This window comes from Salvelinus sp. IW2-2015, linkage group LG18, assembly GCF_002910315.2.
Source record: "Salvelinus sp. IW2-2015 linkage group LG18, ASM291031v2, whole genome shotgun sequence".
Taxonomy (NCBI): Eukaryota; Metazoa; Chordata; class Actinopteri; order Salmoniformes; family Salmonidae; genus Salvelinus; species Salvelinus sp. IW2-2015.
Genome location: NC_036858.1, coordinates 23,742,839 through 23,761,312, shown reverse-complemented (window position 1 = coordinate 23,761,312; position 18,474 = coordinate 23,742,839).

Below are 18,474 nucleotides of genomic sequence, written 5' to 3'. Positions count from 1 at the left end.
TTACTGGGGCTCTAACTTAGCTAACAACAAGTAAGTTGGCTAAATGATGGGCTTTATGGAACTTTTCAGCAGTCATTTATTGTCGACTGGAGGGAATCCTGGAGTTGCCGCCTTCTGATGATGAAGTTATTCGAACGGTTAAGTTCTGCTTGTTTGCATTATTTATTAGTGGTTTTGTAGCTTCTGTTGCGCCCCCAAAAATCGCGACATTTCTTTGGCCGGATTGTGCTCTGAGCGCCGTTACTCAGATTATTCTTTCCGTAAGTTTATATTTGAAATGCTGGACACCAGCGGTTGCATAGTTTATTATGATATTCTGGCAAAATCACCGGATGTTTTGGGAATCAAAAATTACTGCACGTAACGCGGATGTAAAACAGATTTTTTTTAGTATTATATATGCCACATTATCGAACAAACATAAATTGTATTGTGTAACATGATGTCATATGACTTCATATGATGAAGATGGTCAAGGTTAGTGATTATTTTTTATCTCTATTTTGTGGGTTTTGTGAAAGCTATCTTTGCTGCTGAAAAAATGTCTGCTGCTTTTTTCGTATTTGTGACGTGAAGCTAACAAAATATGATGTTGTGTTTTCCTGTAAAACATTTAAAACACAGACATGTTGGCTGGATTCACAAGATTGTTTATGCTTTCATTTGCTTGTATTGGACTTGTAGATGTGGTGAAAGTTAAATATTTGCAAAAAATATTTTGTGAATTTCCCGCGCTGCGTTCTTCAGTGGAATGTTATTGGGGGGGGGGGGGGGGCGTTCCGCTAGCGGAACGTCTGTCCTAGACAGGTTTTAACGACCATTCCACTCAGGTGCATGTTTAATTAATTGTTTGTGGTTCATTGAAAAAAGCATGGGAAACAGTTGGTTTAAAACCCTTTACAATGAAGATCTTTTAATGGATCTTAAGGGAAATTATCTTTGAAAGACAGGGTCCTGAACAAAAAGGGGACGTTTCTTTTTTTGCTGAGTGAATATTTTTATATTCTTAATTCTTCTAAGTAAACAACCTTTGCCAATATGACAGCTTTGCATTGGCATTCTCTCAACCAGCTTCACCTGGAATCGTTTTCCAACAGTCTTGAAGAAGTTCTCACATATGCTGAGCACTTGTTGGCTGCTTTTCCTTCACTCTGAGGTCCAACTCATCCCAAACCATCTCAATTGGGTTGAGGTAGGGTGATTGTGGAGTGCTGCATCAGATGACTTGGCCTCCACACTCTSCTTCTTGGTCAAATATCCCTTACACAGCCTGGAGGTGTGTTGGGTCATTGTTGGTTGAAAAACAAATGATAGTCCCACTAGGCGCAAACCAGATTGGATGGCGTATTGCTGCAGAATGTTGTGGTAGCCATGCTGGTTAAGTGTGCCTTGAATTCTATTTAAATCACGACAGTCTCACCAGCAAAGCACCCCCACACCATCACACCTCCTCCTCCATGCTTCATGGTGGGAATCACACATGCAGAGATCACCCGTTCACCTACTCTATGTCTCACAAAGACACGCCGTTTGTAACCAAAAATGTCAAATTTGTACTCATCAGACCAAAGGACAGATTTCCACCAGTCTAATGTCCATTGCTCGTGTTTCTTGGCCCAAGCAAGTCTCTTCTTCTTATTGGTGTCCTTTACTAGTGGTTTCTTCGCAGCAATTCGACCATGAATGCCTGATTCACGCAGTCTCCTCTGAACAGTTGATGTTGAGATGTGTCTGTTGAACTCTGTGAAGCATTTTTTTGGGCTGCAATCTGAGGTGCAGTTAACTCTGATGCAGAATATAAGTTCATTAGAGATAACTCTGGGTCTTTCTTTCCCTTGGCGGTCCTCATGACAGCCCGTTTTATCATAACGCTTGATGGTTTTTGTGACTGAAATTTTCCGTATTGACTGACCTTCATGTCTTAAAGTAACACATTCCAGTAAATGCATTCCAGGTTACTACCTCATGAAGCTGGGTGAGAGAATGCCAAGAGTGTGCAAAGCAGTCATCAAGGCAACGGGTGGCTACTGAAGAATCTGAAATATATTTTGATATGTTTAACACTTTTTTGMTTACTACATGATTCAATATGTGTTATTTCATAGTGATGTCTTCACTATTACTCTACTATGTAGAAAATAGTATAAATAAAGAAAAACCCTTGAATGAGTAGGTGTATCCAAACTTTTACTGGTATTTAACCCCTTATTTTTGTCACTAAACAGTCTCCATATATACACTTCCATACATTTCAACTGGTACCGGAGCACCTTCAGACAAGTCTTGTTAGGCCTAGTGCAAAACAACCGACATGTATGTGTTCGTGAGAGTCTCACCTTTCCACAGAGGGGTCATATTAGTGTGTAGCCCAAACTATTCTGATGCTACAGACAGAAGTTGGCAGATTGGCTGCACCGACTTCAGACAAGACCCACATGCAAAACAGAGAACACTATCGTGCCAAACCGTTCTGACAGTGCAGACGATTTTGTGAGAAAACCGATTTTCAGGATGTCTCATGGTCTGAGAAACATAGCTATAGCTCTGTCTCCTTTCACCAGAGATGCGCAAGCGCGACCTCTGTGGATGTGGTGAATTGAAATCTCTAGCTTAAACTGACAGATTTTTATGGGGAAATGTTTATTATGCTAACTCGATTTCAGAGGGGCCACAGAAATCAACATCAGCATGTTGATATGCCACACCTTTCAGGTGGATGGATTATCTTGGAAAAAAGGTGAAATGCTCACTAACAGGGATGTAAACAAATGTGTGCCCCACATTTGAGAGAAATGGGACCAACACTTTACATGTTGCATGTATATTTTATTTATTATCTAATGTACTATTATATGTGAACTATACATCATTATATATACTATTACTGTTAGTATATATATTATACTACTTAATACTATTACTGTTATAATAGCAGTTGAAGTCTGAAGTTTACATACCTTACTGTAGAAAAGCCCATGGAAGTTGTGATGGAATACATCCTTTAATTCATGCCACTTACTCAGCTGGGCCAGGGGCGCTTTAATTAGGTCAGGTGGCAATGACCGACAGATCTCATCCACATAAAAGGAGGAAACGGCATCGCTGAGCTCGCTGCTTTCTTTTCGTTAACTCCGTTCTGCTCGAAGTTCTGTGCGTCCATGAATCCACCACAGACTACCACTTTATGTTAAAGGAATTCCTGCCTCAGTCTCATCCATTCCTCTGTCACCTGAACGTGACCACCTGTTCACCTTCACTGTCAGTATCTACCTGTCCAGCTACCCACACAGATTCCACTAATCTTTCAATGGTCCTTCGAGCCGGATGATGACTGAACCAAAGACATGTGAAATGGAGGAGGAGAGGGAAGAATTGTCTCCACGGAAGGAGAAGAGAGGAGGAGAGAGCAGCTGAGGGAAAGGTCGGAACAAAGTAAATATCCAGGAGCTAAGCCTAAAGCAACAAAGGCTTCATCCTCAACCACCAGCAGCACCAGAAGAACCAGGCAAGCACCTGGTTATCTTAAGGATTATGTGGTCGAGATTTCGACGTCAAAGGGCAAGCCCACTAGAGCTCAAGGTGGTGATGGATCAACTGTACGTTTCAGCCATCAACATCTCCTCTGAGCCAAGCACCGGAAACTGCGTTGGAGCAGGAAAGTGGTCTACAGGAAGAAACCCATGGAGGTGATCCCACAGCACAGGTCAACCAGCTTCCTGAGGCAGGCTCCGCTCACTCCTTAACTAAAGGGAAATCGTCGAGCACTCTAGACGGAGTGGAGTTCGACCAGTGGATACCCCTTTGGAAGTGGCCATGGCAGCCGCCATTCACTAGCCCTCAGCGAATCACAGACCGCTGTCCTACAAGAGAGGATGAAACTATTAGCTTTGGAGGAAATTGAGCGTCAGTTGAGGAGGAACGACAGGCTGATGAACGATGTCACCTATTGGATGTACAGGCCCGTAGTGCTCTACAGGAACGGGAATTCATTGCCAAGGACCTGCACGCAGCGACGGCACCGTCAAGCCAGAAGGGAATTGGAGGAGGCACGGATGATCTCATCCTTCCTGGAGAGGAACGAACAGGGAGTTGACCTGACCACCCCTCCACATGGACCTGACCTGACTGCCTTTCTTTCCCAATCTGCCCCTCTGGTACAACATGGCACACAGTCCCCGGAGGCTCCGGGGTCAACAGCCAACACGGAGCACGGGGGACAGGCCGCTCCACCAACGCCCTCTATGCCAGTGACACAAGTTAGCATTCCTCCATGTGGACAAAGCATCACTCCTTCACCTTTCCGCCAATTACAACCACCGCAAATCGTTCCTCTCCTCCAGGGCCAGGCCAGTCCTCAAACATCAGGTGGAAGGCTCTCACCCAATTCCGTCTGCCACCAATGGAGGGTCTGGGACAGGTAGGGGACCGGCCCAATGAGCCACAGTGGGCTCATCAGAAGTCCCGGGTTTATCCTTCACGCAACCAGAAGAGGGAGCCAATATTATGAAACTTCTAGTAGCCTCAGCCTATGGAATTCCCAGACCCAAACTGCCATACTTTGAGAGCGGAAAGGAGAGTGAATTTGTCCTTTTGGAAATGGCATTGGAGAGCCTACTGGGTATTCACAGTCATCTGTCAGAACGCTACAAATACCAAGTATTAATGGATCATTTGCGGTTTCCCAGTGCATACAGGCTGGCCCAATCTTTTATGCACTCCGCAACACCATACACTCTCGCTCTCCAGGCCCTGAAGGCGAGATATGGTGAGCCACGCCAGCTAGTCCAGAATGAACTAACAACATCCTGAACACGTCTCCAATTAAAATGGGAGACCATGCTGCCTTCCAAGAGTTCTCCCTGGCTGTCCAATCCCTGACCTCAATGCTCCAATCTGTTGAAGGGGAAGATGGGAACGAGCTGAAATGTGGCTCCCACGTGGACAGGCTTCTTAGCAAGCTTCCAGTGTACCTCAGGACAGTTTCATTGAACATTGTTTGAACAAATGCATCCTGAAAGAGGGCTCGAGAAGCACCTATGCTCTCAGAGACCTGGCGCATGGTTGGAGGTGAAGGCAAAGGCGAAGAGTAGCGCTCACCAGGCCACAATCTCAGCCATAGCCACCGGGGAAGGAAGGAGTTTGAACGCCAGGGAGGACAGAAAAGGCCAAATCCCACTACCATGTACTTAATAGTAGAAGCCGGGGAGGAACCCGGGAAGAAGACCCCTCTCAAGAGCAAGAACATCAAATTCCAGCCTTACTGCCCATATTGCAATAGTAAAGGGCACTTCCTTTTGCTCATGCTCCAGGGTAAAAAACTCACTCAAACGCAATTGAAGGCCTGGATCACTTCAGGCGAGCGATGCTACAAGTGTGCCCGTAGCCATAAGGCGGAGACCTGCACATTGAGGAAACCCTGCAATCGCCTGCTGAAGGCAATCCATGCTACAGCAGTGTTGCATGATGTAATTCCCCAAGCACAGAAGGAGCAGAGTATGCTCATGGTAGGAGCTGCAAAGGAGCTGTACCTCGACCAGCAGAACCGGTCTCCAAGGGTCATGTTGAAGGTGGTCAAGGTCACTCTGCAAAGTGAAGGGAGAAGCATTGATACATTCGCCGTTCTAGATGATGGGTCAGAAAGAACGATCATTCTCACGGCGGCCACCCGTCAGCTAAACCTGGAGGGGACCCCCGAGACCCTTAATCTCAGAACGGTGCGACATGATGTTATCCAAATGAAAGGCTCTGCTGTGACTTTTAGCATTTCACCTTCAGGAAACAGGGACGTGGCCTATAACATCACCAATGCCTTCACGGCAGATGGCTTGAATCTTGRGGAGCACTCCTGCCCGGTAAGTGTTCTACAGAAACAATATCCTCTTCTACGAGGATTGCCTCTTCCTAACCTGGCCAGAGTAGCGCCACTTATCCTGATTGGGTCAGACCACCCACATCTCGTCACCCCGACTGAGCCTATACGAGCTGGACCAGAAGGAGGGCCCATTGCTGTCCATACATCCTTGGGTTGGGCTGTGCAAGGTCCAGTCCATCTACTTCTCTCCACCCAAGCTGTACAGTCACAGCAAGTCCTCTTCACCAGAAGCAATCCAGCTCCATCCCCCTGTGCGGCCACTGACCTCTTTCGGAATGTAGAGATGCTCTGGAAGATGGACACCTTCTCCAACCGGAAGCTACAGGAGGTCACCCGCTCAAAACATGACTCCTATGCATTAGACCTCCTGGAGAAGCGCACCACCACCACTGAACTGGATGGCGTTCAGAGGTACGCGACCCCACTGCTACGGGTGCCCAACCATCCTCTTCTGGCAACCACAACACGGGCTGTACTCCCACTACTGCGTGGAACAGAGCGATGCCTTGTGAAGAATCCTGAGCTTGCTGAAGTTCATAAACGGGAGATTTATAATCTTGTGAAGGCAGGCTATGTCACAAAAGTGACCGCTCATGAAGACGGAAACCCACTCAGCGAATCCTGGTACCTCCCTCACCATGTTATCCAGCAACACGGTGGGAAGTACAGACTTGTCTTCAACTGTTCATTCCAAGCTGCTGGTCAAAGCCTGAATGACTGTCTACTCCCGGTACCAACCTTAGGTCCTTCCTTGCTCGGTGTCCTTCTCCGGTTCCGGCAGCACTCTACAGCCATCAGTGGAGACATCAAAGCCATGTTTCATCAGATTCGTCTACTGCCTTCCGACACCACACTGCTCCGGTTCATATGGCGAGATATGGAACGAGACGCAGAGCCCACCATCTATGAATGGCAAGTACTCBCATTTGGCACCACCTGCAGTCCTTGCTGTGCCATATACGCTCTGCAGAGACACGCACGGGAGCACCCAGACAGTGACCCAGAAGTATGGGATTCAGTGGAAAAMGCCTTCTATGTGGATAACTGCTTACAGAGCATCCCATCCACGGCTGAAGCGAAAGCACTCCTCGATACAGTACGGAATCTCCTGTCCAAAGGGGGATTTGAYGTCCGACAGTGGGCGAGTAACAGAGCGGAGGTTATCCAGCACCTCCCGCCACAAGCTAGGTCCAGTAGCAGTGAACTCTGGCTATCGCAGTCTGGTGCTAACCCACAAGAGCCCACTCTAGGACTGAGATGGAGCTGCATACCGGATACCCTTGGGTACAAGCACCGCTCAGCCCTGAGTACCGAAACCCCCACTCTGCGCACCATCTATCGGACACTGGCCAGTCAATACGATCCCCTTGGGTATATCCTGCCATACACAACCCGGGCCAAAGTCTTAGTCCAGGACCTGTGGCAGACCAAGAGGGACTGGGATGAACCGATCCATCCGGCTGACCTAGTGGAACYATGGATCTGTTYGGAAACAGAYTTATCGGAGCTCTCTGAAGTCCAAATGCCAAGATGTTATGTACCACCCTGTGCTGACCAACTGGGATCATGCCTGGAATTGCATGTGTTCTGTGACGCTTCGGAYCGAGCTTATGGGGCGGTTTCCTATCTAAGAGTGGAGGATAAGGCAGGACACACCCTTGGGATATCTCTCTGCAGATATCGCCGACCCCGATCCGGTTACACCGAATATGCTCTTGATGGGATGCCGAGATGCGTCACTTCCTCAAGCCATGTATGCTGATACAAACCTCGTTGGCAGACGCCGGTGGCGACACAGCCAGATCTTGGCTGACCATTTCTGGGCCCTATTCATTCGGGATTACCTACCAAGCCTACAGCACAGAGGGAAATGGCGGAGAGAAATGGCCAGCCTGGAAACTGGCCAAGTAGTAATGGTGGTGGACCCTCAGCTGCCTCGAGCCTCCTGGCCGGTGTGACGTATCACTAAGACCATGCCTGGGACCGATGGTCGCGTTAGATCAGTGGAGATCCAGGTAAAGAACCGGACATATATTAGGCCAGTTGCTCGACTAATTCCTCTCCCTGAGATGACGGAGGACGGGGAGCAATGAGCCTTTTTGAGGAGTGTGGAATTTAACAAATTTCCAGGGTGGCTGTAGAAAAGGCCCATGGAGTTGGTGGAATAATCCTTTAATTCATGGCCACTTACTCAGCTGGGCCAGGGGCGCTTTAATTAGGTCAGGTGGCAATGACAGACAGATCTCATCCACATAAAAGGAGGAAAACGTTATCGCCTGAGCTCGCTGCTTTCTTTTCGTTAACTCCGTCTGCTCGAAGTTCTGTGCGTCCATGAATCCACCACAGACTACTCAGTAAATATACCACTTTATGGTTAAAGGAATTCCTGCCTCAGTCTCATCCATTCCTCTGTCACCTGACACGTGACCACCTGTTCACCTTCACTGTCAGTCATCCTACCTGTCCAGCTACCCACACAGATTCCACTAATCTTTCACTTACGTTGGAGTCATTAAAACTCATTTTTCAACCACTCCACAATTTTTAAAAATATATAGTTTTGCCAAGTCTGTTTGGACAACTACTTTGTGCATGACACAAGTCAATTTTTTACAGACACATTATTTCACTTATAATTCACTACATCACAATTCCAGTGGGTGGGTCAGAAATTTACATACACTAAGTTGACTGTGCCTTTAAACAGCTCTGAAAATCCCAGAAAATTATGTCATGGCTTCTGATAGGCTAACTGACATCATTTGAGTCTATTGGAGGTGTACCTGTGGATGTATTTCAAGGCCTACCTTAAAACTCAGTGTCTCTTTGCTTGACATCATGGGTAAATCAAAAGAAATCAGCCAAGACCTCAGAAAAAAATATTGTAGACCTCCACAAGTCTGGTTCATCCTTGGGAGCAATTTTCAAACGCCTGAAGGTACCACGTTAATCTGTACAAACTATAGTAAGCAAGTATAAACACCGTGGGACCATGCAGGCGTCATACCACTCAGGAAGGAGACGCGTTCTGTCTCCTAGAGATGAACGTACTTTGGTGAGAAAAGTGCAAATCAATCCCAGAACAACAGCAAAGGACCTTGTGAAGATGCTGGAGGAAACAAATACAAAAATACCTATGGCCACAGTATAACGAGTCCTATATCGACATAACCTGAAGGCCGCTCAGCAAGGAAGAAGCCACAGCTCCAAATCCACCATAATAAAGCCAGACTAAGGTTTGAAACTGCACATAGGGACAAAGATCGTACTTTTTGTAGAAATGTCCTCTGGTCTGATGAAACAAAAATAGAACTGTTTGGCCATAATGACCATTGTTATGTTTGGAGTAAAAAGGGGGAGGCTTGTAAGCAGAAGAACACTATCCCAACCGTGAAGCATAGGGTGGCAGCACCATGTTGTGGGGGTGCTTTGCTGCAGGAGGGACTGGTGCACTTCACAAAATAGATGGCATCATGAGGGAGGAAAATTATGTGGAATTGAAAGCTTGGTTGCAAATTGGTCTTCCAAATGGACAATGACCCCAAGCAAACTTCCAAAGTTGTGGCAAAATGGCTTAAGGACAGTAAAGTCAAGGTATTGGACTGGCCATCAGAATGCCTTGACCTCAATTCTATAGAACATGTGTGGGAGGAACTGAAAAAGCTTGAGGGAGCAAGGAGGCCTACACACCTGACTCAGTTACACCAGCTCTGTCAGGAGGAATGGGCCAAAATTCATCCAACTTATTGTGGGACGCTTATGGAAGGCTACTCGTAATGTTTGACCCAAGTTAAACAATTTAAAGGAAATGCTACCAGACCTAAGACAGGGGATTTTGCCAGGATTAAATGTCAGGAATTGTGACAAACTGAGTTTAAATGTATTTGACTAAGGTGGATATWGACACTTTTGTACCTGTTTTCTCTAGGCTTTGAAATACATCCACAGGTACACCTCCAATTAACTCAAATTATGTCAATTAGCCTATCAGAAACTTCTAAAGCCATGACATAATTTTTAGAAATTTTCCAAGCTGTTTAAAGGCACAGTCAACTTAGTGTATGTATACTTTTGACCCACTGGAATTGTGATACAGTGAATTATAAGTGAAATAATCTGTCTGGTAACAATTGTTGGAAAAATAACTTGTGTCATGCACAAAGTAGATGTCCTAACCGACTTGCCAAACTATAGTTTGCTAACAAGACATTTGTGGAGTGGTGGAAAAACAAGTTTTATTTACTCCATCCTAAATGTATGTAAACTTCCGACTTCAACTGTGTATATATATATATATATATATATACACAGTAACTTCAGAAAGTATTCATACCCCTTGACTTATTCCACATTTTGTTGTGTTAGAGTGAAAACATGTTTTTAGAATTGTTTGTATATTTATTTAGAATTAAATACAGATATCTCATTTACATAAGTATTTACACCCCTGATTCAATACTTTGTAGAAGAACCTTTGGCATCGATTACAGCTGTAAGTCTTTCTGGGTAAGTTTCTAAGAGCTTTCCACACCTGAAATGTGCAACATTTGCCCATTATAATTGTTTTCAATTCTACAAGCAATGTCAAATGTTTTATTTATCATTGCTAAGCAACCACTTTCAGATCTTGCAATAMTTTTTCAAGTAGATTTATGTCAAAACTGTAACTCGGCCACTCAGGAACATTCACTGTCTCTTCGGTAAACAACTCCAGTGTAGATTTGGCCTTGTGTTTTAGGTTATTGTCCTGCTGAAATGTGAATTAATCTCCCAGTATCTGGTGGAAAGCAGACCTAACCAGTTTTTTTGCCTGTTCTTTGCTCCATTCCTTTTCTTATTTTGTCCTGAAAAACTCTCCAGTCCATAACAATTGCAAGCATACCTGTAACATGATGCAGCCACCACTATGCTTGAAAATTTGGAGAATGGTACTCAGTCAATAGTTGTATTTTATTTGACCCCAACATAAGACTTTGTATTCAGGACAAAAAGTGAATTGTTTTGACACATTTTTTGCAGTATTATATCAGTGCCGTTGCAAACAGGATGCATGTTTCGGAATATTTTTGTTCTGTACAGGCTTCCTTCTTTTCAGTCTGTCAGTTAGGTTAGTATTGTGGAGTAACTACAATGTTGTTGATCCATACTGAGTTCTCCTATCACAGCCATTAAACTCTGTAACTATTTTAAAGTCACCATTGTCCTCATGGTGAAAATCCCTGAGCGGGTTTCTTCCTCTCCGGCAACTGAGTTAGAAATGACACCTACATTTCTGTAGTGACTGGGTGTATTGACACACTATCAAAAGTGCAATAAATAACTTCACCATGCTTAAAAGGATATTCAGTGTCTTCTTTTTTTAACAATTGGTGCCCTTCTTTGAGAGGCATTGGAAAACCTCATTGGTCGTTGTGGTTGAATCTGTGTTTGAAATTCATTGCTTGACTGAGGGACCTTACATATAATTGGATGTGTGGGGTACAGAGATGAGGTAGTCATTAAAGATAATGTTAAACTTATCACGACTCAAGATATGACCCAGATGCAGACACGGGAGGCTGATAATACGGTTCTCAGATTATTTATTAGAAACACGGGGCAAGCAAAGGGCAGGTCGAGGGCAAGCAGAGGTTTGTAATCAGGTCAGAGTCAGACAGGTACAGGACGGCAGGCAGGCTCGTGGTCAGGGCAGGCAGAATGGTCAGAACCGGGAAAAACTTGGACACAGGAAGGTGGTAAGACGCTGGTAAGACCTGACATGACAAGACAAACTGGCAACAGTAAAACCGAGAACACAGTTATAATTACACTTGGGATAATGGGGAAGATGGGTGACACCTGGAGGGGGGTGGAGACAAGCACAAAGACAGGTGAAACAGATCAGGGTGTAACGCTCGTCTTTAGGTGGAAGAGAGGAGGACCAAGGCGCAGCGTGGTGAATGTTCCTGATGTCGAATTTTAATGATATCCAACAAAACAGAACACTGACAAAATACAAAATAACAAAACGACGTGAACAGACCTGAACTTGAGAACATAAAACATGAACAGGTAGGTAGGAACAAACGAACGAAACGAAACAGTACCGTGTGGTGAAACAAACACAGACACAGCAACAATCACCCACAAACAAACAGTGAGAACAGCCTACCTTAATATGGTTCTCAATCAGAGGAAACGTAAAACACCTGCCCCTGATTGAGAACCATATCAGGCTAATACAATGAACCCAACATAGAAACACATAACATAGAATGCCCACCCAGCGTGCGGACTCCGGCCGCAAACCTGAACCTATAGGGGAGGGTCTGGTAGGCATCTGTCCACGGCTCTGGCTCTGGACGTGGCCCCCACCCCACATAGTTATCGCCGCTTCCGTGGCCTCCTCCTAATGGCGACCCTCCATATTAACCCCACTGGCTTAAGGGGAGCAACCAGTGAGGGGCGGCACCGGACTGAGGGGCGGCACCGGACTGAGGCGGCTCCGGCTGAGGGCGGCACCGGACTGAGGGGTGGCTCCGGACTGAGTGACGGCTCCGGACTGAGTGACGGCTCTGGCAGGTCATGGTGGCTGACGGCTCTGGCAGGTCATGCTGGCTGACGGCTCTGGCAGGTCATGGCTGGCTGACGGCTCTGGCAGGTCATGGCTGGCTGACGGCTCTGGCAGGTCCATGGCTGGCTGACGGCTTCTGGCAGGTCATGGCTGGCTGACCGGCTCTGGCAGCTCCTGGCTGGCTGACGGCTCTGGCAGCTCCTGGCTGGCTGACGGCTCTGCAGCTCCTGGCTGGCTGGCGGCTCTGGCAGCTCCTGGCTGGCTGGCGGCTCTGGCAGCTCCTGGCTGGCGGGCGGCTCTGGCGGCTCCTGACTGACGGACGGCTCTGGCGGCTCCTGACTGATGGACGACTCTGAAGGCTCAGGACAGACGGGCGGCTCAGACGGCGCTGGGCAGACGGGCAGTTCAGACGGCGCTGGGCAGACGGCAGACTCTGGACGGCTGAGGCGCACAGTAGGCCTAGTGCGTGGTGCCGGAACTGGTGGTACCGGGCTAAGGACACGCACCTTAAGGCTAGTGCGGGGAGCAGCAACAGGGCGCACAGGGCTCTGGAGATGCACAGGAAGCCTGGTGCTTGGTGTAGGCACTGGTGGTACTGGGCTMGGGCGGGGAGGTGGCGCCGGATATACCGGACCGTGCAGGCGTACTGGCTCCCTTGAGCACCGAGCCTGCCCAACCTTACCTGGTTGAATGTTCCCCGTAGCCCGACCAGTGCGGAGAGGTGGAATAACCCGCACTGGGCTGTGTTTGCGAACCGGGGACACCATGCGTAAGGCTGGTGCCATGTATGCCGGCCCGAGGAGACGCACTGGAGACCAGACGCGTTGAGCCGGCTTCATGGCACCTGGCTCAATGGTCAATCTAGCCCGGCCGATACGAGGAGCTGGAATGTACCGCACCGGGCTAAGCACACGTACAGGAGACACCGTGCGCTTTACCGCATAACACGGTGTCTGCCCGTACTTTCGCTCTCCACGGTAAGCTCGGGGAGTTGGCGCAGGTCTCCTACCTGACTTCGCCACACTCCCTTGTAGGAGACCTCCCACACTCCCCCCCCCAAGAAATGTTTGGGCTTGACTCTCAGGCTTCCGTGCTAGCCGCGTACCTTCATAACGCCGGTTCCCTTTCGCAGCTGCCTCCGTTCTCCTAGCTGCCTCCACCTGTTCCCATGGAAGGCGATCCCTTGCAGCCAGGATCTCCTCCCATGTGTAGCAACCTTTTCCGTCCAACACATCCTCCCAAGTCCATTCCTCCTGACATCGCTGCTCCTGCTGCTGCTGCCGCTTACCACGCTGCTTGGTCCGAGTGTGGTGGGTGATTCTGTAACGCTCGTCTTTAGGTGGAAGAGAGGAGGACCAAGGCGCAGGGTGGTGAATGTTCATGATGTCGAATTTTAATGATATCCAACAAAACAGAACACTGACAAAATACAAAATAACAAAACAACGTGAACAGACCTCGAAACTTGAGAACATAAAACATGAACGCACGAACAGGTAGGTAGAACAAACGAACGAACGAACGAAACAAACAGTACCGTGTGGTGAAACAAACACAGACACAGCAACAATCACCCACAAACAAACAGTGAGAACAGCCTACCTTAATATGGTTCTCAATCAGAGGAAACGTAAAACACCTGCCCTGATTGAAACATATCAGGCTAATACATGAACCCAACATAGAAACACATAACATAGAATGCCCACCCAGCTCACGTTCTGACCAACTAAACAATACTGAACAAAGGAAATAAGGTCAGGAACGTGACACAGGGTGTGACAAAACTATTATTCCATGCAGCTTATGTGACTTGTTAAGCAATTTTTTACTCCTGAACTTATTTAGGCTTGTCATAACAAAGGGGTTGAATACTTATTGACTCAAAACATTTCCTATTTTRATTTTTAATTAATAAAAAATCTCTTAAAACATAATTCCACGTAGACATTATAGGGTGTTGTGTGTAGGCCAGTGAAAGAAAATCTAAATTTAATCCATTTTAAATTCTGTCTGTAACACAACAAAATATGGAAAAAAGTATGTGTGAATACTCTCTGAAGGCACTGTATAGGATGTTTATAGACAGTATGGACAGTATATGACTAGAAAAGCTGTGTTATATAGGATGAGCCATGACTAGAATTCAGTATATACATATAAAGTAAAAGTGGGTAAAAGTATGCAAACATTATTAAAGTGACCAGTGTTCAACGACTATGTATATAGGGCATTAGTCTTTAGCCGGCTAGTAACATTGTGTTGCGCTGTTGGCGGTAGGTGCACTTGATTCAGGAGCCCTGCGCACAGGTAAGCAAAGTGTTCCCATTTTGAACCATTTAATTTGTCTGAAATGACAAACACCGCCTACCTGGTGAACCGGGAGATCTGTGGCTAACAGGCTGACTACACTGCTCGCGTCGCGTGCGCGAGCGTTGCAAAATAAATGTAGAAATCTATATTATTCAATTATTGAGGAATTAAGGAATATTTCACTTTCTCTGGTCGAGTTTCGCCATCAGTTGGAAGATGGTGTCCTCTCTCTGGTCAGTCTCACCGGAGGAAAAGAAGTAGAGAGCAGGGACTTTGAGAGGTGGACCCTCTGCTGCTCTCTCACTCCCTCTGCAGAGACTAATGCCGTGTTCAAAACAACTCGTAACTCTTCGACTTCCGACTTCAAGACAACTAGAAACTCTGGGGAAAAAACAAGATCCAACTGGGAAAAATTACTTTGAACTGGTCATCCAACTCCAGCTCCAACTTTCAGACCTGAAGATCACTGATTTGATGTCGCTTTTTRCCCCCCAATTCGCAGTTTTCTTGAAAGCACTATGCTCATCAGATGCAGGTACTATAACATGATGCAGGTCCAGGTCCAGTAAAATAAACAATGTAATTATTTGCTAATTATTTCAAGTGCTACACCAACTGATCTATTTTGTTATCAAAGCTTGAGTTTTGAATTATAATATGGTCTGATAATAACAATATTGGCAGGCCAGGCATATAGCCAATATACTGTGATAATGTATTAGGCCTACTATACAAACCTCATTCCTACATAACAGTTTTTTAGGTTAATGTTACATTTTTTAAGTCATGTTAAAGAAAAGTCTGAGCAGTAGAGTTCGGCTTGCTTGTTGACTGCGAAAGTGTCACACACTGATCTGTTTCACCTGTCTTTGTGCTTGTCTCCACCCCCTCCAGGTMTTGCCCATCAGCCCCAWTATCCCCTGTGTATTTATACCTGTCTTCTCTGTTTGCCAGTTCGTCTTGTTAGGGCTTACCAGCGTGCTTTCCCGTCTTCCTGTTTCTCTAGTTCTGTTTCCTAGTTTTTCCCGGTTCTAACCCSGAAGCTGCCTGCCGTCCTGTACCTCCCTGACTCTGACCAGATTATGGAGCTCTGCCTGCCCTGACCCCGAGCCTGCATGCCGTCCTATACCTGCCTGACTCTGACTTTATCACAAACCTCTGCCTGTCCTCGACCTGTCCTTTGCCTGCCCCGTGTTTATAATACATTATCTGAGAACTATACTATCCACCTCATGTGTCTGCATCTGGGTCATATCCTCAGTTGTGATAGAAAGTGATCTTGACTCAAAGGTTGGTGATCACTGATCTAAACAAACAAATCCACCCAAATAAACCTTTAGAAATTGAGATACAAAACTTTTGTTTTCATGTTGGAATATTTCCTAACTCTAGAGACAGCAGAGGCTTGGGCTGTACAATACATTTTCCATAGGCAGAGTCCCTAGTAAGCATTAATTCTAACCATCCAATTGCTGAGAGAGTTTGTGATGGAAAACATATATGAGGTGAGGTTAATCAGGAAGTGCATCGAGGATGTTGTTCCCACTGACTATTAGAACTTATCCAATCCAAAAACCGTAGATAGATGGCAGCATTTGTGCAAGACTGAAAGCGCAAACCATTGCATTTAACCAATGCAAGGTGACTGGGAACATGGATGTGTACAAGCAGACCAGCTGTGCAAACAGGCAAAACGACAGTACAGGGACAAAGTGGAATTCACAATTGAACTGCTCAGACACGAGACGTATGTGGCATGGACTCAACATTGGTCATTAACATGAGGAAATTTCTACCATCATGGTACAGTACTGATAGGAGATATGATTGAGAATTTCAARCATCTTTTTAAATAATAGGAGACAAGAATTTGTCTCTTTTAACAGCAATTTTTATTTTTTAAAGTTCAACTAACATGTTCTAAAATCTTGGTTGAGGCATTTTCCACCATTTGGCACATTCCAGACAGTCACGGAAGGGATTCGGAAAGCCAGCCACCGATATCTCAAATGAAATCCAATCAAATGTTATTGGTCACACACACGTATTTAGCTGATGTTATTGCTCAGATGTTGCTCAGATTTTATTGATCTTGCTCCCAGGCAAGCTAAAATTCTTCTTCGCCACAGGAGTTTGGTGGCACCTTAATTGAGGTGGATGGACTCGTGGTAATGGTGGAGCGGAATGAGTGGAATGGTATCAAACACATGGTTTCCATGTGTTTGATGTGATGCCATTCCATTCGCTCCGTTCCAGCCATTATTATGAGCCGTCCTCCGTTCAGCTGCCTCCACTGTTCTTCGACCATTTGAGGAAAACACAGTGCCGCCGATGTGGGCCAATGCCGCTCACAATGACTGTGAGCTCTCATTCTCCGTGGTCGACGTGAGTAAGATATTTAAGTGTGTTAACCCTCCGGCCAAGACGGCGTCCCGAGCCGCGTCCTCAGAGTATGTGCAGACCAACTGACTGGAGTGTTTACGAACATAATTAATCTCTGCCTATCACAGTCTGTTGTCCCCATTTGCTTCAAGATGTCCACCATTGTTCCTGTAACCAAGAAAGCGAAGGTAACTGAACTAAATGACTATCGCTCCGTAGCACTCACTACTGTCATCCTGAAGTTAAGGATCATATTACCGCCCCCTTACCTGACACCCTAGACACACTACAAATTGCAGACCGCCCCAACAGATCCATTGATGCCACAAATGCCATCGCACTGCACACTGCCCTATCCCATCTGGACAAGATAAATACCTATGTAAGAATGCTGTGCATTGACTACAGTTCGGCCTTCAATGCTATAGTGCCCTGCAAGCTCAACACTAAGCTCTGGGCCCTGGGTCTAAACCCTGCCCTGTGCAACTGGGTCCTGGACTTCCTGACCGGCCGACCCCAGGTGGTGAAGGTAGGCAAAAACACCTCTGCTTGCTGATCATTAACACGGGGGCCCCACAAGGGTGCATGCTCATCCCCCTCCTGTACTCCCTGTTCACCCATGACTGCTTGGCCACGCACATCTCCAACTCAATCATCAAGTTTGCAGACGACACAACAGCAGATTACCTACAAAGTCGATAAGGCCTACAGGGATGAGATGAGGGGCCTGGCGGAGTGATGCCTGGAAAATATCCTCTCCCTCAAGGTCAACAAAGCGAAGGAGCTGACTGTGGACTTCAGGAGACAGCAGAGAGAACACGCCCCCATCCACATCGACAGGGCTGCAAGTACACATCACTGACAACCTGAAATGGTCCATTCACACAGACAGTGTGGTGAAGTCGCAACAGCACCTCTTCAATCTCAGGAAGCTGAAGAAATGTGGCTTGGCCATTAACTTATCTAGGATAGGTGGCAGCATTTTCACTTTGGATGAATAGCGTGCCCAGAGTGAACTGCCTCCTACTCTGTCCCAGAAGCTAATATATGTATATTATTATTACTATTGGATAGAAAACACTCTGAAGTTTCTAAAACTGTTTGAATGATGTCTGTGAGTATAACAGAACTCATATGGCAGACAAAAACCTGAGAAAAAATCCAAACAGGAAGTGAAATTCTGAGGCCGGTCGATTTTCAACTCATCGCCTATTCAAATCCCAGTAAGATATGGATCTGTTTGCACTTCCTACGCCTTCCACTAGATGTCAACAGTCTGTAGAACGTTGAATGAAGCCTCTACTGTGATGTAGCTTATGCTGTGTTGTGGGGCCGGATGGGAGGTGTTTCAGTC